The sequence below is a fragment of the Eurypyga helias genome, unplaced genomic scaffold (assembly GCF_000690775.1).
Source record: "Eurypyga helias isolate BGI_N326 unplaced genomic scaffold, ASM69077v1 scaffold8082, whole genome shotgun sequence".
In the NCBI taxonomy this organism is placed as follows: domain Eukaryota; kingdom Metazoa; phylum Chordata; class Aves; order Eurypygiformes; family Eurypygidae; genus Eurypyga; species Eurypyga helias.
The window spans coordinates 75,274-81,894 of NW_010235274.1; the positions used below are offsets into that span (position 1 = coordinate 75,274).

The 6,621-nt window shown below is 44.6% G+C and overlaps 1 pseudogene; it reads left to right on the plus strand.

Moving 5' to 3' along the window:
• The first annotated feature begins 4,948 nt into the window (after positions 1 to 4,948).
• LOC104505920 lies at positions 4,949 to 5,897 on the plus strand (annotated as a pseudogene).
• Positions 5,898 to 6,621: the final 724 nt, after the last annotated feature.

A 6,621-nucleotide genomic window follows, 5' to 3' on the forward strand; every position in this document is an offset into this window, starting at 1 on the left:
CACACCCTTTTCTGCCGAAGCGTGTTTGTACTTTTGCAGGTGTATGTGGGAACAGCCCATACCTAATTCCCATTTGGGATTTACTCCTGGAGTCAATTCTAACAAATACGGGCACAGCCACAAAGCATGACAGCGTCTGGAGAGGGAACCTGTGTCCTGCAGAGGTGGGATAGGCAGAGGTGTCCTGGGGTTTGCATCTCAACCAGTGATGCCGGAGTGAAACATGCACAAACTGCACAGGGATTTTTGGTATGGGGATGTTGCTTCCAGGCCTGGAGGGCGCTGAGTGGTTTCATCACCTGTTAAGCCCTTCTCAAAGCCTGGCCATGTATTTTAATGAGCATTCCAGTTGTGCTATAGAAAGCCTTTGTAGAACACTGGCCAGCTGCCTAGAAAATGACTGAATGAGAAACTTCTGCTTTCTGGCTGTGGAGTCATCGGTTACCTGGCTGTCTTCGGCTGCTCCGTAGCATGTCATCGAAGGACAATTCATTCATTCATTCATTCACAGCAAACTCCATTAACCTCGTATGTGAGCCAAAAGGGTTCTGAATCTTGAAGATGCCCCATGAGTCTCTCCATGACACCAGCTAATTATCTCCTCATTAACAACAACATTAGCATTCCATTTGATATATACAAGTTAATTTGTTAATTGCACTTTAATTACAAAGTTATTAAGAGCTCAGAGGCATTCAACAGAAGATTGCAATTAACATAAGCTGCAAAATTGCTCCTAGCAATTTGGAGATGTTATCGGAAACTGATTCTCTGCGTTCAGCTGAAGATGGAAAAGAGACAGGAGATTTATGGGCTGACATCGTGGGTTCCCTCTGCGCTCTCTGAAGATGCCTTCACTCGCACCCTGGAAGCACCAGGAGCTGCCATGTTGAAATACTATTCACATAACTGATTCCTCTGGCTCCTGTTTCCAGAAGCTCCGCTCCTCACTGTGTCCTCAGCAGAGGAGGGAGGAAGAAGCAAAGAAGGTGTCCAGAGGGCTGAGAGGTCTCAATAACTCACATGAAGCATTTGGCATCTCACAGATCAGGCCTGCACATAGACATGAACCTGCAGGTACTGTCTTCTGTTGTGGAGAACCCATAGTAAGAGCATACTCCTCTCCAGCGTTGAACCGTGCCTGCACACTACATCAGTTATCACCCGCAGTGCCAAGGATGCTGAGCACCCAGCCATCAGTTCACAGAGCGACTCACATCTGTTCCACGCAGCTTCCTCATTCCTCATTTCATGGGAGTGAAAGCTGGGGACTGCAGCTCTCCCACCAAGCCGCTCCACCACCACTGCAGAGGGGTCTCCCAGGACGTGGCTACACCTTGGCCATGCTTCTTCCCAACCCCATGTGCACCAGCACCTAAGGTTAGGTTACCTCCAAACCACTGAACTCTCCGTGACTGAGACCAAGGTCTCCAACCCTTACAGCTACAAAAAAAGAAAATACCCTGCTGTAACCAGGCACCATGTACCAAATAAAATTAAGGCGTTTGTTGGCTCCTCCCCAGCGTGCTGGTGTTCATGACTAATGCCACGATATGCCCTGTGCCTCCTGAAGAAAACCAGGCAGTGGAGAGTCCCCTGGGCTCGATGAGATTGCCTGTTCTCTTTTTCTTTCTTTCCATTTATCTGAAGTGTCTTACTGCAGAGTCATTTTTTAGATTAGGTGTCAGATCTGCTGGAAAAATGCACCAGTGAATATGGCCAGTAGCCATGCAGCCAGACGGGCCAGAGCCCTGTCACTCCTAAATAAAAGGGGCACTGGATGGGAAAAAGCAGGACACTGGCCATAGTGCATGCCAAACCCAGAAATAAATGATAAATAGGTAGAATTTACAAATTAATTTAAAATAAAATTTCACTTTCCTGCTGGCCTTACTAATCATGAATTTCTTGAATGTTTTTGTTTCATACCTTATGAAACACCATGAGTTATGAAATGCCAATGGCACTTTATTAAAAAAGGCCCAAAGAAATCTTCTAACTTCTTTGAAAAAGGACTTGTAGGGAATAATCACCAGCCCAAGGATTAGGGCATCCTAAAGAATGGGAGGAAAAAAAGAGAATTACATCCCCGCTAGAGAATTCTATAAAACGGTGTTCAGAAACCATGCAGATACAGAAAGGAATTTATTCCCTATAAATGATATATATATATGTAGGCTTATTTCTGCAGATCCGTATTATGCTCATTTCAGCTGGCTTCTATTCCTTTCATCCCAGGTCAGTTTTATTACACTGTTACCTATGGGAATCCACCCCACTTTTGCGATATAAAACACGTCTCTAGAAGTACCGAGTTTTCCTCACTCAGACAGCCCCCATCATTACACCTGGATCTGAGTGGTTTTCCCGTTATACTGTTATCACCCCTTTTTTTTCAGATTCCCTTGGGTTCTACACTGACACGTGCCACCTGGAGGCTGGCTGGTTGAAGGTTGTGTTGCATCAGGATAATTTACCTGATTTCACCCAACTTTACATTTCATAGCCGACATTATAATTTTTCTCTTTAAGGTACCTCACCCAGCTTTTCTTCCAGGGGTAAAACTTAGGACTTTAGGGATGACATGGCAAGTAAGGAAGTAAAAAACATTCCAGTTTTTTTGCTCTGTCTTTCCAGATACCTGTTATAGCAGTTTCCAAACAGCCAGATCAGAGCTTAGCTAAGTGTGACGGGAAATTCAGCAGTGTGAATGGCAATTCCTAGGGAGAAATGTGCCAGTCTTGAAAATGTCATTTTCCACATTATATTCCCCCCTTACACCTCTTTTAATGCACTGCTTGGCTTTGTCAGAGTGAGAACAGGCTATTACGGGGGGTACATGCCAGCCAAGGAGGCAACGCACACCCCCTGCGCTCAGGAGCTACGTGAGCTCCCCGTGCAGCACTATTACTGCGACACACCATGGCACACCAGCTACCTAAGACTGAATGTCCAGATGATTCCCACTGAAATCTGCGTTTCCTAGCAGCAAATCAAAATGTGTGAGCAAGAGTCACCTCCCTAATTTAAATGTGCACAAATTACAGAATTAAAAAATTATTCCTCCATTTTGGCCCATGTTTACAGCAGGAAAAAAAAATTAGATAGCTCACCAGCAAAGCCCTAAAGAAAAAACAAGTCCTCTTACTCATTTCAGTGAACCTACAGCCCCACAGATTTCTGATGCTAAAGCACTGGGGGGCAGAGCAGAGGGAAAGCAATTCCCAGAGGGCAGGGCTCAGTTAATTTTGCTTTTCGTTTCGCTGTACTAAAGGAATCTCATTCCAACTAGCTTGTAGTTATCAAAGCCAGAAATAATATAGGAGAAATTGTAATAAGAATTATTATTACTACTTTGAAAAAGAGCTAATTTCAGCAGAAAATTGTCTTTGATGAACTAAAAATTGTTCTTGCACTCATCAAATATTTCTATCCAAGGGAGAAGAGGGGGAATAATGTTCAAATTATGTTTCAAAGAATTATCGAAGCCTCCTTGGACAGGTGCTCACTGATTTTGATGAAAACTAGGGAAAAATTTAAGCAAACAGAGTCCAGAGAGTTTCCTGGACCCCTGCTCAGTAAAGCTATAACCTTTGTGTGCTGGACACACTGTCCCCCTTCTGTGGGCATGTCTCCCGGCACGCAGCCTGCACACATGGGATAAGAGTAGACTTGACCAGAGTGTTTCCATTGGAAGGGTCTTACAGTGGCCATGTAGTCCAACTGCCTGACCACTTCAGGGCAAATACAAATAGAAAACAGAGGATACTGAAGAAAAATCACAATAGTAGGGGAAAAGAAGTCATTCAGGATAAGAGGCTACCAAAAGAAAGGACTGCATGGAGTTGGTGGGAGATAACTGGGGGGTCATAGGATCCTGGAATGGTTTGGGTTGGAAAGGGCCTTTAAAGGTCATCTAGTCCAACCCTGTCATAGAAGGGACATCTTTCACCACAGATCAGGTTTCCTAAAGCCCTATCCAACCTAACTGTGAACACTTCCAGGGTGGCATCATCCACACCTTCTCTAGGCAACCCCCTCCATCTGGTCACAGAACCATTAACTGCAACACTTTGGATGCACCCAAACAGCAAATTCTTTATCCATCAAGTAGTCGATCCAGCAAATCCATACCTCTTTAATTTAAAGACAAGGACGAGTGAGACCATGTCAAAGGATTCACAGAAGCCAAGGTAGGTGACAACAATTGTTCTTCCTCTATCCACCAATGCAGTCACAGATCCCACCTCCAGGGAAGGGGAGAGAGGCCCATATGGTCACCTCTTCCCTCTTCTTCAGCAAATCAGAACTGCTGCAATGGCATGGGAAGGGGCACACATGTGCAGGAGCCCTTGGATGAAGCCTGGTCCTGAACACAGGATCACAGGACGGTTTGGGTTGGAAGGGACCTTAAAGACCATCCAGTTCCAACCCCCCTGCCATGGGCAGGGACACCCTCCACTAGACCAGGTTGCTCCAAGCATCATCCAGCCTGGCCTTGAACACTTCCAGGGATGGAGCATCCACAGTTCCTCTGGGCAACCTGTCCCAGTGCCTCCCCACCCTCTGCAGGAAGAATTTCTTCCTTATATCCAATCTTGCTTCCACAGAGTCTACCAAGTGCAGAGCTAGCACCTAGGTGTTTGCTGAATCAATACAACATTAGGTGCATGGACCAGGGACCTTGTCTGTCTTTTGAATGATGACACACCCTCAGTTCATCTTTGAAGTTACTGGAACAGAATCAGATTGTTAATGTGAAGTCCTGCCGTGGTTTATGTCACATAAAGGTCCTGACAGATGTCTTCTGTGTCGGAACTAGAGAGGTCAGGCAGTACTGCAGCAGCGGAGGATGCACCATCTTTGGTGCAGATCCCCTTTGTGAACACAGAGCAGGACTCTTGGTCTCCCCACACTGATGTTCATCTGCAAGAGCGAGATGACAAGAAGCAGACATCATCAACAGCTTAAGTCTGGAAAAGATGGTCAATGAATGCAAGTGTCCATGTAAAATTGAACCCTGCTCAGCTACCATGGGCTGCAGGAAGAAAATTGATAAATCAATAAAAAAGGGTTTATATTGGCTCCTACAGACCATAGAGGAAGATTTTGACACCTTAAATGAGCACATTCAGAGAGACACTGCAGAACAAAGAGCATATGAAGAACAACAGGAAGTGGAACGAGCTGAGAGAGTGAGAAGGATCCAAGAAGAAAGGGAACAGGAAGAAAGAAGGGAGAGAGAAGAAGGAAGAAGAGTACCTGAGGAGAAAGATCCTGAGCCTGGGAACAACGAAAACCCTTTCCAGCCCATATCTATGGTCATCGCAGAGAATGAAAAAGTAATTGAAAAGGAAAAGAAGCAGCAGAGTCTGGAGAATGAAAAGGCTGCAGTTGTCATCAATTCACAAACAGAGCAGGAACAAATGGATGCTGGGCACTACCAAGCAGCAGCAGCCAAAACACAAATGACAGACTAGAAACATGCCATTCTGCAAGTGCAGAGCTTCTACAGCACGAAGAAGAGAATGAGCAGGCAGCCTTAGAATGCCTGGACCCAGGCATTGTCAGGAAGAAAAAGAATAAAAAACCAAGATGAAGAAGGAGCCACAGGGTAGAACCTGTTAACACAGAGGACACTGTGACCATCAATCCTGTACCACCACCAGCTCTTCTACCCAAAAACAGGCTCCTGTAAAGTCTATCCCAACCCAGTGTAGCTGTGACGTCTTTGGAACATCTTCATTTGCCTTTAATTGCCTGAGGAACTCCCAGACTTAACAGACTTGGAGGACGTGAGCCTCTTGGAGAACCACAACAGGCTGGCTTTGAGGGAGGAGACAAGACAGAAAAGCCAGATGAAGAGATTTCTGTGAAGAGCTTCTGCCCCCTCTGACGATACAGTGAAGACTCAGCAGTGATCCCCATGATATCACTGCTTAACTGGATCACAAATAGCATTTAAAAAAACATTTTTAAAAATTTCTAACAGAAACATCTCTTACCCTTGAAGGAAAACTTTAAAAACCATAGTTTGTTGGGGTTTTTTTAATAAAATATGGAGTTTGTTCGATTGCACTTCTTTGCTCCGACTGTCATTTACTATTCAAATCAGCAGCTCTTCTTCTGGCTTCAGAATGAAATCAAGAAAGGTCTGTGTGTCCGTGGCTGCTCATGTGAGCATGGTATTGGGTATTTATTGGGTTTACTTGTGGAAATAACCAGCTGTAAACCTGAAACCTCCCTTCCAGTTCACATAATACTGGATTGTGTGTTCCCATCAAGGCCTTTCTCCAGGTGCTGCACAGTGGTTGGTATTTTTGCAGCTAATAAATGGATCTAAAGTGTTTTGTAAGATTCATGTATGATAGGGTGAATATAGGAAGGTTATGTAACAAATATTGAGTATATTTATTTAAATTCTTATGGAATTATTTGAAAGTTTGGGTGGACATGCATACCTACTACCAATAAAATGATACCTAGAGAGCATTAGAAAGCTGATAGCCAAATGCATAAAACAGAGTGACACTCTTCCATTTCTTTTCAGTAGCAATCCCTTCCATTAGGGATTGCAGTACCAGATGCATCTTTCTCATTTCTGGTAGTCGGAAGTGGGG